The sequence below is a fragment of the Triturus cristatus genome, chromosome 4_1 (genome assembly GCF_964204655.1).
Source record: "Triturus cristatus chromosome 4_1, aTriCri1.1, whole genome shotgun sequence".
Classification (NCBI taxonomy): Eukaryota; Metazoa; Chordata; class Amphibia; order Caudata; family Salamandridae; genus Triturus; species Triturus cristatus.
This window is the reverse complement of record NC_140585.1, coordinates 1,260,876,975-1,260,900,035: the sequence shown is the minus strand read 5'-3', so window position 1 is coordinate 1,260,900,035 and position 23,061 is coordinate 1,260,876,975. Positions and strand designations below refer to the sequence as shown.

At 53.4% G+C, this 23,061-nt stretch overlaps 1 protein-coding gene and 1 long non-coding RNA gene across 6 annotated transcripts in view; one reads left to right on the top strand and one right to left on the bottom strand.

The window, feature by feature from the left end:
* Positions 1–23,061, bottom strand: part of COPZ1 (coat protein complex I subunit zeta 1) — a 906,679-nt gene that overhangs the window by 438,634 nt on the left and 444,984 nt on the right. The window lies entirely within an intron of this gene.
* LOC146856550 (uncharacterized) overlaps positions 1–23,061 on the top strand; it is a 73,159-nt gene that overhangs the window by 34,486 nt on the left and 15,612 nt on the right. The window contains exons 2-3 of the long non-coding RNA XR_014980966.1: positions 17,915–18,075; positions 18,429–18,477. This is a non-coding gene — a long non-coding RNA (uncharacterized LOC146856550). The remainder of the gene's footprint in view (positions 1–17,914; positions 18,076–18,428; positions 18,478–23,061) is intronic.

Genomic DNA, 23,061 nt, shown 5'->3' with positions numbered 1-23,061 from the left:
GGGGCGGAGGGGAGACCCCCCCATCGGGCCGTGCATCGGCGGCCGGGGAGACCTGTACCCCTGCTCCCCCCCCCTCCCTCTCTACAACCTCTCCTCCTGGCTGCGGCCCCGTGGCTCGGAGTTCGGGCCGCACATCGGCGGTCGGGGGGGTGTTGCTGCTGTTTTACCCCCCCCCCCCCTCATCATCGTTTGGGGCCCCGGACCGCGCAAGTCAACAGGCGACACCGTGCCCCCCCTTGGAGGTGGCGGTGGGGCCGCTCGGGCGCGGTGTCCCCCCTGGAGAGGTGGGCTAGGCTCCGGAGGGCCGGCCCTGGCGATTCCCGGCGGCGGTGCCCTTGAAGAACGACCCGCTGCCCGGAGACTGTGGGCTGCACTGCTGGACCTTGCTTCGCTGGGGGGGGCTCGCGGCCACGACTGAGGCGGGGGGTCGGACTCGCTGCCCCGCTGGGGAGCCCGCTGGGGACTGACCGCCGGGGCTGGCCGCGTCGGGCCCTTTCCGGCCGCGGGTTCCCCCCGCTGCCCCCCTGCTGGGTTCCTGTTCGCTCGAACACCCCCTGACGCTCTGCGGGTGTGACGTTCGCTCGTGGCCCCGATTCACGGACGGCCGCCGCAGATATGGGTAAAGACAAACCCGGCAAGCCAGCGTCCGGGGCCACCCAAACCAGGATGGACAAATTTACGACCTCCGACAGGGGGCCCGGCTCCGCGGCCGCGCCGGCCCCGGCCCCTGCCACGGACCTTGCTGCCATCCTGCAGGCCATCAACTCCTCCCGCGCCTCCCTCGAGGGCATGGTGGGAGAGGTCAAAGTGGACGTTGCTCTTCTCCGACAGGATCTGCGGAATGCCACCGCCCGCATTTCCGAGGCCGAGTCCCGGATCTCCACCGCCGAGGACGACATCCGCCACCTACAGGACCAGGTTCGGGAGTTGACCACCCATTCTAAGGAATTGCACCGCCGGGTCGAAGATGCAGAAAATCGCGCCCGGCGCAACAATCTGCGCTTAGTGGGATTTCCGGAGGGAGTTGAATCGGGCCGAGCGGACGACTTCATGGAGCGATGGTTCCGGTCCTGGATGCCGGCGGACAGCCTATCTCCCTCGTTCGTGGTGGAGAGGGCCCACCGCTCCCTGGCCCCCAGGCCCCCTGGTGCGCCCCCCCGGCCGTTCATCCTCAAACTTCTGAATTTCCGCGACCGGGACGCCATCCTCCGCGAGGCCCGCTGCCAGGGCGCCCTCCATTACCAGAACCACAAAATCATGATCTTTCCGGACTACACCCGCGAAGTCCAAGAGCAACGCCGCTCCTACACGGAGGTGAAACAAAAGATGCGCTCTCTGGGACTCCAATATCAGCTCCAGTTCCCGGCCCGCCTCCGGGTCGTCTTCCAGCACAAGACTCTGTTCTTCGATACCCCGCGGGCGGCCTGGGCCTGGTTGACGGAGGAGCACCCCCTGCAATGCTCTGGACGCGGCTCGCCTGCGGGTATGCGGGGGGGACGAGGAAGGCCCCGGACATCGAGGACCCGTCGGCGGCATCGCACGTTACCCCGGGAGCGCACAGCTGAGGAGGTGATCAACACACGCTCTGGGAGAAGGTCACGCCGGGGGTCGAGAGCCTCCTCTGCCTCCTCGGCCGCACACGCCAGTCCCGGGGCAGAGGGACGGCGGACCGTGCCGCCCCGGCCCACGGGCCCTGCAACTCAGCCTGTCGAATTGGTGGACTCTTCGGACCTCTCTCGCAGCCCCACCATTTGACTTTCTTTGCTTCTTTTGGGGGAGGGGGGCTGGGGATGCCTGGGCGGGGGTGGGATGCTCCGTTATCAGTGTTGCTCTTGGCCAGGGCAGGTAACTCAGGTTTGAATTTATCGCTATCAGGGGTCCACTAGCGCTCACGCCCAAGCGTTTTAGCTTGGTGGTTCCTTCATTGGGTTTGGGCGACAGATGCTTCCGTTTTTGAAGTGTAGGGTGGGGGGGGGGCTTGGGGTTGGTTTGGGGTTGTTTCTTCCCCGTTGGGAAGACTTTGTTGGTGGGGGATGACTCCCTCTTAATTGTTGTACTAAGGCATCATGTGCTGTTTGGCTTGCTCTCCTGCCCGCTGTCCCGTTGTCCTTCCTCCCTGGGGACCTGCTCAGTCGCGCCCCTGCCGGCCCCCTCTCCTGTCCTAGACCATGGTTGACCCGCCTGTTCCTAGGGCCGCCATGCGCATACTATCCTGGAACGTCAATGGTCTTCTGGACCGTTTTAAACGTATGGCGGTCCTCAAATACGCGCAACGCGCTGAGATCGATGTGCTCCTCCTCCAGGAGACTCACCTGTTGGGTAACAACTGCCCCTTCCTTGGCCGCTACGGTTATGACAGGGTATGGCATTCCGGTTTTGCACGGGGATCCCGAGGGGTGGCCATTTTGCTCCGCAAGTCCTTCCCTTTTGTCCTGTCCCGGGTGCATTTGGACCCTCAAGGTATGGTAGTGGTGGTTTCTGGCAGTCTGGAGGGGCGACCCCTTACCCTGATGTCCCTTTATGCAGCGCCATCCCTCTTGCAGTCGGCCCTCTCCCACGCAGCGGGTCTCCTCCCGACACTCCCGGCGGGCTCCCTCATTCTCGGCGGAGATTTCAACGCCGTCTACTCGCCTCACCTGGACTCGACGGGCCCGGTCTCCCTGACCCGCGCCGCCCGCGCAAAACAGCTCTCAACCTGGGCTGAATCGCAAGGCCTCTGCGATGTCTGGCGGATCTGGCACCCGCAGGCACGCCAATACACCCACACGTCGGCGGCCCATCACTCCCATGCCCGGATCGACCTCATCTTCGTACCATCCACCGACTGCGCGGGGGTACGAGATGTACGCATTCTTCCGAGGGGCCTTTCGGACCACTCGCCTGTGCTCCTCGCCCTTGGTCCCCCACCCCTCTCTGCCCGTCCGATGTGGCGCCTGAACGCCTGGTTCCTCCACGACAAGGCTTTCCGGAAGGTGGTCGGGGGCGAAATTGCCGACTACTACTCCCATAACGAGGGCTCTGTCATCTCCCCTGCCGTCTTGTGGGAGGCCGGCAAGGCGACTGTCCGGGGCGCCGCTAAAGGGCATCTGCAGCGCCAACGGAGGGCCCAATCCCAGAAGCTCGCGGACTGCGAAGCCCAGGCCTTGGAATTAGAGCGCGGTCTGGGGGAATTGGACGACGCCGTCCGATCTCGTCGACTGGCCTTCCTGCGGGAAGAGATTCGCCTCCATTCCCTGGAGGCGGCGAAGATTCTATGGCGCTCCTCGGTGGCCCGGGTCTACGGGTGGGGAGACAAAAACGGCGCTCTTCTCCATCGCCTGGCGACCTATCCCCGGGCGGGAAGGATCATTCCGGCCATCGCGGACCCAGCGGGTGGTACTCACACAGCCTCGGTGGCGATAGCCCAGGCGTTCGCTGATTATTACTCCCAGCTATACCGCCACAGGCCGTCCACGCTCTCCCTTGAGGAATTGCTGGGGACGACCTCGGTGACACTTACGCGGTTGCAATCTGAGGTTTCCGAGACCCTTGACTCGCCGATCGAGCTGCAGGAGATTGAGGAGGCCATTGGCCGCTTGGCGCCTGGGAAGACCCCGGGTCCCGACGGGTTCCCCCAGGAGTACTACGCTCACTATCGTGAGATGCTGGCCCCGAGGCTTCGGGACCTCTTCGCAGCCGTGGTGGAAACGGGCTCGTTCCGGCCCGAGACGGATACGGCAACCATAGTTGCCCTCCCCAAGACTCAGCCTCCCTCGCGGTCCTGCTCCGACTATCGGCCGATATCCCTTATTAACACCGAACTCAAAATCTATGCTACGGTCCTGGCACAGCGGTTGCGCCCGTCGCTTGCCTCCTTGGTCCACCCGGATCAATGCGGCTTTATGCCGGAGCGGGGGACCAGACACTGCCTGCGGCGCTTGCATCTTGCGATGGCGCACCGCGGCCGCCTTTCCCCCTACCTGGCCCTCCTCCTGGTTGACTTTGAAAAGGCCTTCGACTCCGTGGGGTGGGCGTACTTGGCCGACGTCCTGGAACGCATGGGTTTCGGCCCCCGGTTCCGTGCCATGGTAGCGGTCCTGTACGCGCATCCGCGGGCCCGGGTGTTGGTCAACGGGGCTCTCTCTCGCCCGTTTCCCATAGGTCGGGGGACGCGCCAGGGTTGTCCGCTCTCGCCCCTCCTTTTTGCGTTGGCCATGGAACCCCTGGCGATGCTGATTCGCGCGGATCCCGTTCTTCACGGATGGGAATGGCCGGATGTGGCCCCCGATAAGATTGCCCTCTACGCGGACGATGTCCTCCTCTATCTTTCCGACCCAGCGACCTCGGGGCCCCGGGTCCGCCAGATCCTCCATCGGTTTGGCCAGGCGTCGGGTCTCCATCTGAACCCCAAAAAATCTGTTCTAGTCCCGCTACACCCGTCGCGGGAATGTTTCGACTGGCAATCGGATATTCCCCTCCGGAGACTCTCCTTTAAGTACCTGGGGATCTGGGTCACCCTCCTCCCGGAACTCTGCTGGGCACTCAATGTGGCTCCAGTAGTAAACAAAGCCAGATCAGATATGCTCCGGTGGCAGGCCCTCCCATTGAATCCGCTAGGAAGAGTCGCCCTATATAAAATGATGATCCTCCCCAAGTTTCTTTACATGCTGCAAAACACTCCATGCCCCTTTCCGCGCCCGTGGTTCCGGGATCTGGATAAGATGGTGACCAAATTCCTTTGGGGCGGTGGTCGACCTCGGCTGGCCCTGGACCGCTGCAGGGTCCCCTCCTACGACGGCGGCTTAAGCATGACCAACCTCTACCTCTACTATCTGGCCACCCAACTACTGGTGGTCCACGATTGGTTCTCAGGGGGTTGGGGCGACCCGGCTTATCGACTCGAGGTGAACTGCCTCGGGTTCTCCTCCATCCAAAACATGCTCTATGGCACAGCGATCCCCCTGTCGCTCCCCGGCGTCGTGCGGGCTCCCTTTCTCGCGTGGCGGGCGGCCTTGCGACACACCAGATGGTCCGGGACGTCCACGCAACTCACTCCGCTTTGGCACGGGACGTGGCTGCGGGAGGTGGTGGGACTAACGGGCTTTCGGCAGTGGGATCTTCTCGGTATCTCCTGTCTGGGCGATATATGGCGTGGAAGCCGCATGTGTTCCTTCCAGGAGCTTCGGACCCGCTTCGCGCTGCAACCTTCTCAATTCAACCGCTATCTTCAATTGCGCCATGCGGTTCGGGCTCACGTCCCTTTAGATTCCAGACTGCCTTCCCATAGCCCGCCTGAGGCCCAGGTGATGTTGGGGTATCTTGGGAGGGGGGGCATATCCCGCATTTATAAATCCCTAATTAACAATACACCGGTGGATTGGAGCGGGCTAAAGCAGCGGTGGGAGGCTTGGGTGGGACCCCTGGATGAGGCGGACTGGAGGGACGCTCTTATGGGCCCTCGGTCGCTTACCACCTCCGCTAGGCTGCGGCTTATCCAACTTTATTACCTACATACTTCCTATTTGACCCCGGACCGCCTGTATCGTGCGGGCCTCCGCGTGGACGCCTCTTGCACTCGCTGTGGGGAGGTTCCGGCAGATTTTTTCCACATGGTGTGGTCCTGCCCTCGTCTGGGGGACTACTGGGCAGCGATCGAGGCCGATCTAACGGAGGTCCTGGGTTGGGAGGTTCCCCACGAGCCTAGAATGGCCCTGCTGGGCATCATGGACGGGATGGACGGGTCCCGTAATGAAAAGTACTTCCTCACCACTGCCCTTATGGTAGCCAAGAGAGATATAGCGGCAGTGTGGTCACAGCCAGACCCGCCCAGAGTGGCTACCTGGAGTAAAGGGGTGGATTGGTGTGCGGCTCAGGAGCGGTCGCTATACGCTGCACGGGGCTGCCCAACAAAAATTTCGCAAGATATGGGGGAAATGGTTGGGGGGCCTGTTTTGAGGGGTGGGTGCGCGGGGGGGGGGGGACGGAGGGGGGGAGGGGGCGGGAGGGTTTTTGCACTTGCCTGTTGATGCTTTCCTGATTGCAGATACTGATGCCTTGTTCACTGCACTGCTGTATATTATTCCTGATATTGTTCTTTATGCCGCAAAACACAATAAAAAGAAGTTTATCAAAAAAACTAAAACTCATAGCCCAAAGTTACCTAAGGGCAAGAATTATAGTTTCTTCAGATAAGTATAACTATAAGTACAACTATAACTGCTGAATTTCTATGGTTTTGAGGGGGGTAAAACATCCACCTAACTAGAACGTATCTGTAACCTTTGGGTTTTTTTCAGTAAATTTCTATGTATTTTAACATGAAGTAATTACCGTACATTAATACAAACAATGCTGCGGATGACCTTTGGCCGTGCGCAGTGGGAATTGGCTGCATGCACTCAGCCCCACACTGCCCACGGGTATGGTGTGTGAGTGGGTGCATTTCTTTTTTTCATTGGTTATCGGGTCTGTGTATCCATGGCAGATTTTCACTGGGGCCACACTGAGTGCCACAGTGGATCCAGGGACTGGACAAAAAAAATTAGCAATTTTTTGGCCATGAGGGGTCCCTCAGAGACCCCTCATGGCCCGGGGGCGCAGCTGAGAAACAAAATGGCAGATGCAACTTTCCTTTCAGGTTGTGGCCAGACAATGAGGGTCTTGCTTTTGCCTCTGGATCTACAGGTCCCCCGCGAGTGGCTATATGAAGGATCCACTTCCCGAGATATACAAATTGTTATTTTTAATAACTCCAAAACTACTGAAAAGATTTGCACCCAATAACAACAAGAGATCTTTCAGGACCAAGATCTAACTTTCTGACAAGTTTTGTGTAAATCCATTCAGCAGTTCAGGCTGTAGTTGTGTCAGAAAAATGCAAAATCCCCATAGACACCGCATGGGGGAAAGCATTTTGGGACCCCCTCGTTCTAGCCTACGCTCAATGAATCACCCTGAAACTTTCCACACAGTAGCTAAACTGATTAGCGTACTAGTTTTGAATAAATTCGGGAAGATTCATCAAATGGCAACAAAGTTATCAGCAAAACAAAAACAGCCAATCAGATCTCACCATGAGATCTGTGTGTAGGCTCTGCCCACATATCTATATTTCTTTTTTCTTTAATAACTCCAGAACCACAGATTTACACCAAATTAAAAAAAAGAGATGTTTCTGGACCAAGCTTTAACCTTCTGGCAAATTTGGTGTAAAACTGTTCAGCGGTCGTCCTATATTCATGTTTAAAAAATGCAAAATTACTATAGATTTTGCATGGGGAAAAAGTGCTTTGGGACCCCCCCACATGACGGATCACCCCGAAACTTCCCATGCAGAACTTGGAAAGTAGGGCACTTTTTGGGACAATTTTGTGAAGATTTGGCTAATGGCATCAAAGGAAAGTATGCAAACTCGATCTTATTGTAGACAATATTTTTGACACAATATTCTGGGGTCATGATATTGTTGTTATCAATATTTTGGCATACGATCACCAATATTATACAAATCCATTCAAAACTGTCATTCCTCCCTGTCTTCTGTCAAGACAAATCCTTTTATTGTTTATTACAAGTTTTTCCTGATTTTGGAAATAAGTTGTCATCATCACATAAGCTGTTGCCATAAGCATTCTAAGGAAAATGTATAATTCATTACATTTTTACATAAAATTTGGTAGCAATGCGTAAAATCGCCTTGCACTTTGGCATAAGGGCGTACCTTAATTGGTGATTACAACTTATTAAAACTCAGTCACTCAAAAAAGTTAAAATGAAAGTGTATCAGTATTTCTTTAGTTGTCCTTTTTTGGTTGCCAGAGGCCTAATATTGCAAATTTGAAGGCACTATACACTATTCAAAAAGACTTTCAGCTCGAGGTTTCACAGTGACTTCAGTTAACACTCATTCTTTTTAGAGCATCTCTTGCTCTTCCTTTAATCTTTTCCTCAAAGCTACAGCAGCATTAGACTCGTCAGTCAAGGCATTTAAGTTGTGGATTTGAAACTCTGAAATTTCTGTAAACAATTATCTTGAAACTAAAGATATCTCTGAAATTTTTTGTAATCACCATACAAGAAGTACTGTTCTTTCGTAAGTGGGGTATCAAATGAGCATTCCAAAGAAAGACCCGTCCATATAACACAAAGTACATGTTATTGAGGACTAGAGTGATCCGGTGATCAATGAACAAACTTAAAGAACCAAAATGACAGAATAATTTTCCACACATGTGAAGTTAAACCTTGTCACTTAGTGCCACAGTATGGCGACGCTTCAACGGCAAAGGCAATAGAACTTCTTAAAATTCTGTTATAACATCTGCTACATATCTTTGCAGCTATTACTTTGGTTTGCAGTAAAACGTTGCTTTTTAATATTGCTGATTTTTAATATCATAAACAATGAATCTATAACCCATTAGATCCGTTTGGGGCATCACATACTCACTTCACTGGTCTAAGAGTTTGCAAAAAATGAAACTAAGTCGAACCGTACAAATCTTTAGGGCCAGTGGCATAACATAGGGCCCCGGAGCCCCCATGGTGTTGGGGGGCCTCCAAGCACCAGGGGACCCGTCCTGCACAGTACCCTGTCTGGAGAGCTCCTGATTGAGTCTGGAGGGGGGCCCTCCATGTACCTTGCAGGGTGGGCCCTTAAATTTCCTTATGCCACGGTTTACCGTGGCTTCAACCCAGGTCTCCTTGACTACACCACTTCCTACTTGACCACTTGCAGCCTTGCCCCATTGAACTTTACTTCCTCAGAACATTTTTCTTGAACAGCAGTACCCGGGCCCAATCCACTCCTTAAATCGGAACCACGCTCCATCACGGTCAGCCATATTTTTCAACTTTGACCTCTAGCATGACTAGATGTCCATGCTTTGTGCTTTGATCATTTAAGTATTGGCTTTTACTTAAAACTTCACAAATTCACATTTCAATTCTACTGATTGGATTTTTGGTATCAAAATGATTTATTGCTGTTTACTCTATTTTTCTAAATTGGTGTGATTTTTCTTCTGTTTTGTTTTCACTTTATTACTGTTTGTGTGCGGCATAGATACTTTACACATTGCCTCTAAGTTAAGCCTGCCTTTTGTGCCAAGCTACCAAGGGTTAAGCACAGGTTAATTTAGTGACTTTTTGTGGTTCACCCTGCCAGGGATTGTGCATGTTTCTTGACCAGGGCTCACACCCCAGTCAACCAACAATCCAATTTCTCACAGGCAGTATCTCACGACACACACACCAGGAACTGGTAGCACTATGTTATCCAAAGACACCTAGGCAGCAAACTTCAAGCGCTGTCGGTGCCTGAAGATACAAAACAGTATACACTTACAAACACAGTAACCAACAATCACCCTAGAATCGAGGCATATTATCAAAATGGAGCCTAGAAAAAATACGCCTAAAGATTGTCTGGCAATGCTAAAATTTGCCTTGCACATAGATACATTAAAAAACGTTGCATGGGGGCGTGGCCAAGATGGCGGGGTGAGCGGACGCTTCCTCCCGTAGCTCCTCCGGCCCGGCCAAGCTAAAGCCCTTTTCTTATGCTTCTCTCCCCCCGCTGAGGCTCAGCGCGGGAGAGGAGCGTGGCGGAACATCAGGGGCATACACCGGTGCTGTTTTGGTTCGGATCGCCCCGGGGGAACCCCCCCAAAAGTTCGCCCGAGATCACAGGACGACGGCGGCGAGCCCAAGGGGCGGAGCGTATTGGAGAGCTGTCCGGGCGCCTCGGTTGGGCCTGGTGCTGAAAGTTGCGGTCTGGAGGGGATCTGGCCCGCCGCTCGACGGTGACTGAAGGAGCCTGGCGGGAAGGGGCCCGACGGTGTGGAAGGCTTGGGACGGGTGCCCCGGCACTCGGACTGGTGATGGCGACACCTTGCACTGCGGAAGCCCTGACCCCTAGCCGAGGTACGGCGGACTCTCTGATGGGGTCGGATCATCTGGCCCCCTGTGCGTGACAATCGGGGGCCGGTGGTGGCACTTATTTTACTGCGGGGTGCCTCGGAGGCCCCGGAGGTGTCGCCGGGCCTAGTCGTTTTGGCTTGCTCCGCCCGGCCGCCATTTTGTCCCCGAAGGAGCAGTGGTGGCGGCCTCCGCTGGAGTCCTGGCTGCTGGCTGCGGGCGACCTCCCGCTATTGCTGGATTGACTACCGGAGGGATGAGCTGTTGGGACCCCTCCGCTGCGGCCCCCTTGGTTGTCTCACGCTAGCTCTTGCGGCTGACGGTGACCGGACTAGGCCGCCATTTTGTCACCTGTGACGCAGCGACCTCACTTGTGGGGGATACCCGGGCCGAGTGCTTGCCGGCGGCTGAGCATCCCTGGGGCGCCTGGATCGGTGCCCGACTGCGGCGCTGGCGATGTCTGGAAAAGGAGGCCCGAAGAAAGGGGACCGTACTCTGCCGGACATGCTTGGCAGGGCCCAGCACCTGCGGGACAGGACACAGCCCTCACCGGGGCCCTCCCGGGCTCCGGCAGATGTGACTGGAGGGGAGCCACCTGTCACGAGGGCCTTTATGGAGGAACTGTTTAGCTCCCTCAGGGAGGACTTCCAGACACTGAAGCGGGAGGTGGCCAGCGAGGTCCGAGAAGTGCGCAGAGAAGTGGAGGGCCTAGGTGAGCGTGTGGAAGCGGCGGAGACGGAGGGCCACCAGCGAGCGGAGGAGATAGTCCATCTCCAGCAGGACGTTCTTCGCCTCCGGGAACAGTGTGTGGAGCTCCAGGCCCACTCTGAGGACCTTGAGAACAGATCTCGGAGGAACAACATCCGAGTGCGTGGCGTGCCGACTGCGGATGAGGGGTCCGATCTGGGGGACTACCTGCGGGCCCTGTTCCGAGAGATCCTGGGGGAGGCCGCGGACTTTCCCATCAGCATCGACAGGGCGCATAGGGTTGGCCGTCAGCGCCAGCCATCGGCACCCCCACCGGACATTCTGGCCTTCCTGCCCGACTTTCCATTAAAGGAGCGTATCATGGCTGAAGCCCGCAGGAAACAGCCCCTGACCTTTCGGGATCGGCCGGTGGCGCTTTACCAGGACCTCTCCGCCATCACTCTGCAGAAACGCAGGTCCTTTAGGATTGCCACTGACTTTTTGCGCGAGCATGAGACGCCGTACTCTTGGGGTCACCCCTTCCGCCTGATTTTTCGGTGGAACGGAGTATTACACCAGCTACGCTCCTTGCAAGACATTTGTGGTGTCCTGGGGCTCACGGCAGCGGAGGAGGAGGGAGCTACGCCGTCGTGGAGGTCCTCGGAGGGACGGAATCGGCGGAGGTCAACGAGGCGGCGCTCAGCGACCAGCGCAGGGCGCCCGGACTCCCCTACCATTAGGGCGGACAGGGCTGACGCCCTGAGGGCGGCGGCCAGGGACTCGACCGGCTCCTCTAGCGTGGCCTTGACGGCCTAACACACACTCCGGGGGGAGATGTCTTTAGCTTCTTAACATGCTTGGCACGGGGCGGGGGGGTTGGGGGGAGCGGGTGGAGGTGAGTGGCTGGACGTCCACTTTGCTCTTTTCTACGGACTTGCCCGTTTTGGGGCTTGACTGAGACTATGGGGTGTTTGAGTTTGGGGATGGCTAGTTGCCGAGGTTGTGTTTTGGGTGGGGGAGGGGGTTGTTTTGGGGTTGGGAAGGTCCCGTCCGATGTTGTCTACGCCCGCTTTGTTTTGGCTTGTCCCGCGCTGCGGCCCCGCGCGCCCCACCCGCTGATTCCCTACCCATTGCATGGCGCTCCCGATCCCTGCGAGGAATGCCGGGCCTAAAGGTAGTGACCCTTAATGTTCAGGGTCTGAATAACCCGGTGAAGCGCAGAGCGATCCTGTCGTTGCTGGAGGGGACGCAGGCGGACGTTTGCCTTTTGCAGGAGACACACTTATTGCCCCGAGACTGCCATAGGATGCGCTCTGCTAAGTTCCCCACCCAGTTCTTTTCCTCGGCAGCGAACAAGACGGCGGGGGTGGCCATTCTCCTAGCGAGCTCCTTTCGGGGGGAGGTGTTGCATAAGTGTGCTGAACAGAAGGGGAGGCTCCTTGCGTATCGCATGCGCCTGGGAGGCATAGCATTTACGGTTGGCTCCGTTTATAGCCCAAACGAGCATCAAGAGCGCTTCCTAGATTCCGCGCTGGTGGATGTCACTGCTTCCCCAGACCGACACGTTATCTTGGGCGGAGACCTCAACATTGTCTTTGACTCTGGGATGGACAGATCGGCGCAGCGCTTTCCGCAGACGGGGGAACTGTCCCAGGCTGGGAAGGCCCGGATTGCGGAAATGGACTTGCACGATCTTTGGCGCTCCCTGCACCCCACGGATAGGGACTACTCTTTCTTCTCGCACGCACACCGCACCTACTCACGGCTGGACTACCTCCTGGTGAGTGGACCGATGCGTGCCGCTGCCACGGCGGCGGACATCGGGGTCCTGACCCTGTCTGACCACTCTCCAGTCACCGGCGTTTTCCGGTGGCCGGCGGCCTCCCCCTCTCGGGGGGCGTGGCGCCTCCGGGACACACTTCTACACAAAAAATCGGTGGTACAACGCGTCGGGGAGGTCATACAGGACTATCTCACTCACAACAGCAACACTGACACTTCGCAGGCGACACAGTGGGCGGCACTGAAGGCCGTCCTACGGGGGGAATTCATCTCTATCTCTGCAGCCGAGAATAAGGAGCGGCAACTGAAGAGGGATGAGTTGACAGCTCAAGTCCGGGAGCTTGAGCAGGTCCACCGCCGTACGGGAGCGCCGAGAGTATGGAGGCAGTTGAAGGCAGCGAGGAAGCTCCTCTCCGCTCTGGATCTTGATAGGGCGGAGTACGCCGCCTTACGCTTGAAACATGCCTACTACACTGGGGGGGGACAGATGTGGCAAGCTCCTAGCACACCGGCTCCGGGTCGCGCAACAGCGCAGCGTGGTGAAAGAACTGGTGGGTGCGGATGGGGGGGTTGTCTCCGGGGACGCGGAGGTAGCGGAGACTTTCCGCGGCTTCTACGAGGCGCTGTATGCTGAGGAGCCCTCCTCGCCACGGGATGCCGATAGCTATTTGGAGTCGGTGACCCTCCCGGTGCTGGACCCGGCTCAGGCTGACCACCTGGAGCGGGACATCCATGTGGAGGAAGTGATTTCGGCTATCGCGCGGCTGAAACATGGCAAGGCCCCGGGCCCGGACGGGTACACGTCGCTATTCTACAAGACTTTTTGCACGACCATGGCCCCTGTTCTTACGCGGCTGTTTAACTCTTTCTCCGAACCGGGAGCCATCCCTCCGGATCTCCTGAGGGCGACGGTCGCGGTAATCCCGAAGCCTGGGAAGGACCGGGCCCTCTGCGGCTCGTACCGGCCCATCTCGCTCCTAAATGTCGACCTCAAGTTGTACACGGGGATTCTCGCATCCAGGCTGGGTCCACACCTCCCCGACCTGGTGGAGGCGGACCAGGCTGGTTTTGTGCCTGGTAGACAGACGGTTGACAACACCAAGAGGGTGACGCATGTTCTGGAGAAGGCCTCAAGGATCTCGGGGGAGCGGATGTTGTTGTCCGTTGATGCGGAGAAGGCCTTCGACAGAGTTCACTGGCCGTATCTTGAGCGGGTCCTCAAAAAACTGGGAATCGGCGATAAGTTCCGCACCATGGTATTTAATTGCTATAAGCATCCTTCAGCGTCGGTGCGGGTAAACGGGTGTAGCTCTGGTGGCTTCGCCATCGAGCGCGGCACGCGGCAGGGCTGCCCTCTCTCGCCGCTCCTGTTTGCCCTCTACATGGAGCCGTTTGCTCAGAGGATCCGTAATAATCCGGATGCTGTCGGGGTCCGGATGGGCCAGTACGTCCACACCGTCAGTCTCTACGCGGATGATGTCCTGCTGACTTTGGACGACCCTAGGAGGTCGCTGCCTGCTTGCCTCCGAGAGTTGGACGCCTTCGCGGGGGTGGCCGGCTTCAAAATGAATATGAGCAAGTCGATGGCATTAGACGTATCCCTGGCTGCAGAAACCAGGAGGGATCTTCAACGGCTCTTCCCCATGCAGTGGTCCTCGTCCACGGTGCCGTATCTGGGGATTCTGCTGGCGCCTACATTATCGGAGATGGTTACGGCCAATTATGCCTCCCTCAGCAGGAAGATCAAGGACGAGCTTGGCCGATGGAACAAAGGCTTGCTGTCCTGGCTGGGGCGAATCGCGGCGGTCAAAATGACGGTGCTGCCCCAGATACTATATCTTTTCCGAGCCCTTCCGCTCCAACCCCCGGTGGGCTGGATCCGACAAATGCAGGCTGACATCTCCCGCTTTGTCTGGCAGGGCCGCAGGCCACGCATGAAGAGGGTCCTCTCCACGCTTGCTCCGGAAGCGGGGGGTCTCGGCATTCCGGACCTCCGTAAGTACTTTCAGGCGGCACAGCTTCGCTATCTGGTGGAGTGGAGCAGGTGGGAGTCCGACAAACATTGGCTCTTCCAAGACCAGGCAGTGGCGGGCCGCACCTTACAAGAGGTTCCATTCTTGCGCCGCACGCATCGCCCCCCTAATCTTTACGCTTCCTTTGTTACGCGGGTCCCCCTGCGTGTGTGGGACGCGGTCTGCGAGACCCGGGGCCTCACCACCTTCCCTTCGCCGCTCACGCCCATTACGGGCAACCCGGACTTCTCCCCAGGGATGGAGCCGGGGGTTTTCTCCCACTGGGTACGGGCGGGCTGCAGGGCACTCTTCCAGATCTATGGCCCGGAAGGCGTGGTTCCTTTTCAGCAACTCCGCCAGGAGTTCGGCCTGACGGAGCTGGACAGATTGCGCTACATGCAAGTTCGGCATTGGGCCCTCCAGCCTCAGGTGCGTGCCACCGCTGCCCGTCCAATTACACCGTACGAGCGGTGGTTGGCTACTCGGACCTCCGACGCTAAACTGATCACTGATCTGTACAAACACCTACAACCCCCGCCGTTTCACTACTACAACCCGGGGAGGGAGCGCTGGCACAGGGAATTGGGTAGGACACTCAGCCACAGGGAATGGGACAAAATTGCGTATCGGGCTCGGCACTCTGCATATCACACGGGCCTTACGGAGACATTCACTAAGGTGTCCACATACTGGTACTACACCCCGGAGAGACTGTATGAAATGCATAAACACACTGACAAGGGGTGCTGGCGGAGCTGCGGGCAGGAAGGTACCCTTACACACATTCTATGGGATTGCCCAGTGCTGACCGCCTACTGGAAAGAAGTCTTGGACGAGGTGGATGAGCACTTTGGGATAGAGCTGCCGCGACTCCCGGCGTATGTCCTGCTGGGCCTCCCCAATGACCTAATGTACCCACTGAAGTCCCGCAGGGGTAGGCAGATTGCAATAGCGCTGGGGTCTGCGGTTCAGAACATTCTGATCCACTGGCGCACATCCACCGTCCCCTCCATCACCGGTTGGTTGCATAGGCTCTGGCATGTGCTGGGGATGGAGAAGCTGTCGCTTGCGGTTGCGGGGGAGATAGACCAATTTGAAGAGCTATGGCAACCCTTTCTAGCGCTGCTGTCCACTGAATTCCGGGAGCTCACCTGCCCGAGGTACCTTAGGCTTCTCAGGCTGAGGCCGCCGGTGACCCCGGCGGACTAGCTTACATGTGAGATGGGGACCCCCGGGGAGGGGGGGGGGAGCGGGGCTTCCTGGTTAGGGCTACTTTGATGCGGGACCATAGGACGGGGGGGAGGGGGGAGTGTTGTTGTTTTGTTACTGGGAGGAGGGGGGATGGGAGGGGGGGGATTGTGTTCTGCTAAGGTGTTGATGGGGGGGATGCTCTTGCTCAGCTTTGGGGTGTCGGATACGCGCGTGGGACTCCACAGCTTGTAATTCTAGCGTTCAGTTACTGTGTTCTTCCCTCTGAGCCACCGCGCCACCTATTGCCAACCCTCTGGAGATGCATCCCTTCTTCTTTGACTGTATTCCATGTATCCTGCCTCCTATCCCCCTCCCCCATGGTTTGTTTTGTCTCAATAAAAAACGTTTTAAACATAAAAAACGTTGCATGATACCATTCATCGCTAGCCACCACTGTGAAGACCTGTGGCAGCTCGAGGTTGAAATACGGGTGTACTTCTCCTGGCCATGGATAGTTCTCCAGTCATAAAAGTGTGTTATGTTAGCAATTTCTTATATAGCGCACGTACACCAGAGGTTTCATGGCGCTTGCTCTAGAGTGTGCCGGTACCATTGGGGGGGGGGGGGGGTTAAGCGTGGGCCTGTGAAAACAACCATGTCTTGAGAATTTTCCTAAAGCTCAGCGGTTGGTACATGATCGAATCTCTAGTGGAAATGAGTTCCATAGTCCGGGGGCAAGGCAGCGAACCTGCAGCCACCCTGACGTTTTAGCTTGAAGGCTGGGGTGGTCAGAAGTGGGAGGTGGGCGGGCAGGAGGTTGCGGGAAGGTGTGTACCTAGGTAAGAGACGTTTGATAAATTTGGGGCTCCGGCTGTGAAGAGACTTGAAGATGATGCAGCCCGTCTTGAAGGCCGTACGTTGGGGAATGGGGAGCCAGTGAAGTTTTTTTAAAAGAGGTCTGGTGGATTACCATCTGGGTTGCTAATGGATCAGTCTTGCTGCTTGGTTCTGGACCAGTTGAAGCCGTTTAATTAAGAAAAGCGGCAAGCCAAGGTATATTGAGTTGGCATAATCTAGGTGTGATAGTACCAAGGCTATCACGACCTGAATCAGTGCTGAGTGAGTGAGCAGACGGCTGATCTTCCTGATCTTACGTAGCTGGAAGAAGCAGGTAGAGACCACTGTGCTCACATGTGTTTTTAGTGAAAGGTCGTTGTTAATGGATACCCCTAGGCTCTTGACCGAGGTGGATGGTATGGGGGGGCCAAGTTCCACCGGCCAGTAGTGTGGGCCCCAGAAGGTCTGACTGTTCCCAGTCAGGACTAGTTCAGTCTTGCCTGAGTTCAGTTTTAAATGGTTTTGGTCCATCCAATGGTGGATGTGAAGCATGGTAGCCTGGAATTCCAGGACTGATTCAGGGGAGTTATCTATAGTAAAAATTTACTGTAGGTCATCCGCATAATTGAAAGTGATGGCCTTCCATTCCTTCAAGGACAGAATCAGGGGTAGCAGATACAAATTAAACATATGGGGGGAAAGTGAAGATCCCTGAGGGACCCCACACTTGGTTGTTGACTTAAGTGCGGTGAAAGGGGCTAGGCGTACCTCTTGGGTGCGGCCGTTGAGAAAGGACCCAATCCAGCTGAGGGATGAGCCCTGGATGCCGGCCTGTTTGACACGGACCATTAAGATGACGTGGTTGACCATGTCAAATGCGGCCGAGAGATCTAAAAGTACCAAGGCCTGAGGGGTGCCTTTATCAGCTTTTTCTCGTATATCCACAGGGAATACATCGAAAAGGGCAGTGGTGTGCATGAAACATAGGGGCATTAGGTCTCAAAGTCCCAGTTCAAATCTTTCTCAAAAAGCCATGGAAACCAATATGGTGTATCAGTGAAATAATGAGCGACTGGACTGCATGTGCCTATTGTGAATATGCACGAGAAACAGGAATTCTGATAGGCGCTCGACATTCTCAAGAACCCCCATCAACGGGCAGATTGTCTCTGAAACTATCTATTTTAGCCTAGCTGGCTGCCCCTGTTTGCAAATCCGAAGTTTACAATGCTGGGTAGCCATTCTCTGGGCCCATACTCCTCTCTGAGCACTCTCTTAGAGAAACCTCGAAAATTACTGTGTGCCGTCCTGCCCTTGTGCTTCTCCATACAATGAAAAAAGTTCCATGTGCAACCATGGACGGGTGGGTTTCAAATCAACTTTTACAGGAACGTTCCTGAAGCGATAATCAAAATCATTTAAATAATGTAAATAAAGGCTGTATTTTTCCTCTGTGTCTTATTTTTAAAGGCAAGTTCATCTTTTTGTGTTTTTTGTTGCCCTGACAGTGCCACGAAGGAAGCCGAGCAGCAGCCTGATGCGGAAGGCGGAGAGGCTCTGATAAAGGCTGGCGGGATTCTTATGAGAGTTCCTTTGAGCCAGTGTGGTTTGGACAGGAGCCTGTCTCTTCCTGAAACAAAGCCACAACATGCACATTTATATCAGAGAGGTATACTGCACAAAGTTACAGCTAGTTTTGTGGAGGGGCTGGTTGGCAGGGAGTGCTGGACGAGTTCTGCAACACTACCGCATCATTATTTCTGTCAATAAAGTGCACTGTGCCACATTCGAGTGCGAGCTAAAGGAAACTGTGTTTATGGCAAAGCTGTTCAGGTTTAAAACAAACGCCTGATGCTTTTCAATGTATGTATACTGCTAGCGTATTTTCATGTAAAGGCAGGCGTTTGAAGATGCTTTCAGATACTGATCTCACTGTTATTTTGTTTCGTAATATGTTTTGGTAAGAAAACGTCATACAAATTGAGGTGCATCTTCGACAAACTTTTTCATGTCTCCGACTAGGTATGAAAATCCACGGTAACATCTGTAATGCCAAGCAAATGCTTTTAAGGTGAGTTTAAGGTAAACAAACAGGACTCAAATGTTTCCCCTATTCCAAAAGTAGTAACCACAGATCCAGTACCCTTTGCATGCACCCCATTTTAAACCTCAATATGCTACTGGTTAAAAAAGCACATAAGTGATAACTAATTGCCAGGGAGAGAGCCTCACTTTATGCCTCTGCTGGTTGTACACCAAATACCACTACGCCGTTGCTGTTACTGTTTGTCAAAAATCTTGCTCACGACCTTTTTCTGGCATTCTGCTATAGCCCTAACCTTTGAGGACTCTGATAAATGTCTGATAATTATACCATGCGTACGACTTGTCTGCAAGCTGAACAGCTCCTTTTATTTAAAGGGGCAATGCTTAAGATGCAAAAGGCTGATTTAGGAATCCATTGGGCCATATGTCTTTTACGGGATGACAACAGTGAAGGAGATACAACGTGTATCTCTCCTACCCTCATGAGAAATGGGAAAGTATTCCATTGGTCCATTCCTGCATAATGCCCATCCAGGTATGTTTTCTCTTGTGTCAATATGCATTCTGGACTATTGCAGGTGCTTTGAAAAGGACATAGTAAAATCTAGAGGGCACACAGAGTGGTTGTACCCAAAATCCCAGTGGCAAAACATTAACCTCTTACTCTTGTGCTGGAGCCTGATGGAGATATACTAACTGCCACCAACAAAATCTACGTTTTTAAAAGAGACACTCTAATTTAGAAAGGCAGATTCCTTACACACCATGCACTCAAGTTGAATGATGGCATGGAGGCATCACAAAATCTCCACCACCACCATTAAAACTATCCAGTAGTTGAGGAAATGGAGCTACCTTGTGTCAGGATCCGTGGTCCAACCTGTGTATGTCAGGCAGCCACAGAGATGCGCTCCTCTGAACTTAAATGTTGCTTGAGTCTTCTGCCGAAGTGCAGATCAGTGGTATACAAGGAATTGAGGTGTCTTATGATCTGAGGCTTTGTGGTTGTGACACCTGCACTACACGAAACATGCAAGTGGAAGCAAGACAAACTACATTTCCCAGAGTGCAGACTTATGATGGTGGGGGCCATTTAAGAACCATTGAGTATTAGTTCTCTGTGGTTCCTTGTTAGACAGTTTTGATACTTATCTACTGCAGCCAGAATCCTGTTAACAGAAGATTGGAATTTATAGTGTTTTCATTGCGAGTTGACAGAACAATGTTATCAGACACCCAAGGGTTAGATTTTCATTTGGACTTTAGTATTGGAATCATCCTTTTGAGGATTAAAAATTATATACTCTAAAGTCATTCTTTCTAGGATTTAGAACTCTAATGCACATATTCATGGACGGTGCTAGTGAATCTACTATACTGGATAAACTTTGACCATGATCTACAGTTTTGCAAGAGACCCACTGTCCACCATATTGAGAGATTTTTGCCAGCCTTGCGTCCCATCTGATGAAACTAAACAGACTGCTGAGGAACTGCCATGTTTCATGTAACCACTCAGCAAACTTCTTTGGTTTTGTGAAACAAAATACTAATGACCCTGGCACCCTTGGAGTTTCCCCCTAGGATGTGGTGGTAATGGTTTTTTTTTTTAAGTCTGGGACCGACAGACTTTCCCAGGTAGGCCTGAACAGAAACAAAAGTACATCAGCTCGTCCACTCTAAATAGGGCAGATGGTCTGATGTACACTGACAGTCCCAAGTCCTTCAGGTCATTGGTATAAAGTTTCCACTGACGGGGTCACCACGGCAGAAATATAACAATCTCTCCAAGGGAGATGATGTGGCCTTACAGCTAGAGTGCTCGACCTTGATGCTGAAGAACTGGGTTTGAGTCTTGGCAGGGATGCTCAACATCCTGTGATTGTGGGCAAATCACGTAATCTTCCATTGCCTAACAAAATAAAATGAATGTGTCCATCTGTAACGCAACTGGTGCTCATGTAAAGTGCTCTAATACCTTCAGGTCCAGTTTGCGCTATATAAAACTCTGGGAAACTCTAAATAGAGCTGGTAAATTGTCAGTTTGGCGAACAGTGTACTCTGTTATGTTTGAGGTGGAATACCTGCACAGCTTCGCAAAACAGTGTATTTTGAATGCAACACCATAAAGTGATTAATTTAAACCAGAAATATTGAAAATTCATGAAAAAAAAATAAGAATTTTTATCAGAAGCCAAAACTATAGACCCAAATAAAGATGAAACAACCATGCCAATAAGTTGCTTGTAATGAGAAATGAAAGTATTTAAAGAGGCCCAGGTTACACCTTCACAATGTCTTTTATTGTAGCTTTAATAGAAGCTATGCATGAGAAGGCACCACTTCTGGTAGAACGGCATTGCACCACAGATCGAAGAAGAATTGCTTCCTTTTGATAAGCAAAAGAATAGGATATTCTTGTTTGTACTAGCCCACCAGGTACCTCCAGTATGCGCCAGGGAGCTGCGTTGCAGAGAGGTGTTCAGAGGCCACGCCCATTTTTACAACACTGAGCAATGCAGCTCCGTGGTGCTTATTGGAGGTACCTGATGGGCTAGTTGACCCCCAGGGACCCTCAGGATTGAAGAGGAATTAATTCCTCAACTTAAAACGCGCCACAGGGCGTGTTTGCACACATGTCACCTCTGGCCCCGCCCCCTCCCTTCACCACTGTGCAAACGTGCCCCGTGGCGCGTTTTAAGTTGGGGGATTAACTCCCCTTGAATCCTGAGGGTCCCTAGGGTGCAACTAGCCCACCATCTACCTCCATTAAGCGGATTTCCTATGGGTAATAGGTCCCAACTATAACTACCTACTGGCGACCGCCAGTAGGTAATATATATATATATATTCACTGAAAAAACCATAGGTTTCAGGCACGTTATAGTTAGGAATTAGCATTTAAAAAACCTTCGAAATTCACTGAAGAAACCATAGGTTTCAGGGGCATTATAGTTAGCTGGACTTTTCCCCCGTTATAGTTAGTTCAGCTAACTATAACTCGCGTGCCCGCAATGCACTGCTGATGACGTCACAGATTACATCATTCATGACATGGTCAGTGATATCACTCATGACATCACTGATGACATCTCAAATGACATCAGAACACCTGTCTTCAGCGCAGCTCCCTGGCGCATACTGGAGATGCCTGTTGGGGGCGCGTTTGCAGAGTGCTGCACAGAGGGGGCATGGCCTCCGGCACGATGCCAGTCTTAATTTTTTAAGAAGGGGGGCTGTGTGGTTCCCCTTCTTATTTTAATGTATTGGCCCTGATGACCCCATCCCCCAGGGCCTGTCTCCTAATTATATTTTTTTGACCCCAATCCCCAGGGCCGGCCACTGTTTTTTATTATTTTTAAAAAATATATATTTATAGACACACCTAGGACATGCTGGACAAACCGTACGTACCTATCACCATGACGATTTGCGTGATATTCATTAAAAGGCGACTATGCATGCAATGAATCCACGTGGAATGTATTTACACCACTAGTGAAGCTCTGACATGTCTGATGCCCTACCGTGCCTAATCCCGGTAGACACCCTTGTCGTTTATTTATACAAACATGGGTAGCTATTGACGGGCACATTTAATACACATGCACACCAAGCCATTCAAAGGGGATTCGACAAAAATTCGACCAAAACTATGCAAGAAACCCCCCTCACGGTTAATAAAACACACATCCACTGCCGGATGTGTAATACTTTTTATTTTACTCTCTGGAAAGGGGACGAACATCACTTGAGAGTCACAGCGCGCTCCTGACAGAGCCCAATGCTGTGTTAGACCCACCATTGCCTGCAGAGTGCCACACACCTCTGTGTTGTATTCCACTAGCTAGTGCATATGCTATGACACTCTCTAGCCCATGTGCACTGTAACACCACCCCGTGAATATGTCATGCCACACTGGTCTTCGCACGGGTTATATTGCCCCATCTAACGTGCCTTCCTCGATGCCTATGTTATAACGCACAGTGCTATGCCATACATATTACAATCTGGGATCCATATCTTTGTCACAGTGCATATGCAACGTTACACTCCCCAGCACATATTTTATATTACAACTTTAGAGACTAGTTAGGTTACACAACACTGCCCTGTGCATATTACACTCCAAGGCGCATATCGCATAGCACGCGCTAGTGCCTGTGCTATCTCGCGCTCTCCAATGAATCTGTCATTGCGCACAATGTATTGCATATTATATTTCACGCCCGGTTCATCTTATATCACACTTTTTGGTGCATAGTTTATACCATACTCTATATCTAGTTTTCATTTTCAATCGTGCTCTCAGGACTATGTTCTATATAACACTGTGTTCACATACCCTTTTCACGGGCATTACATTTTGCGATAGGGGGTGGAGAGTCAGGGGGTGTTTCTGCCAAGTGAGCCCAGAGTCACAGTCACAAACGTCCTCTTCTTCCTGAATAAAAGTGAGATTATGCTGCATACTTGTTCATATTTTAAGTAGTTCGCACAGACACAATGTTTTAAAAACAATAAAGTTCCTAATACCCGCCTTCTCTGAACAGTTAGCTTGCTGCCCCATCCCCCTCCTCCCTATCCTCTGTTGTGTGAATCCATGGA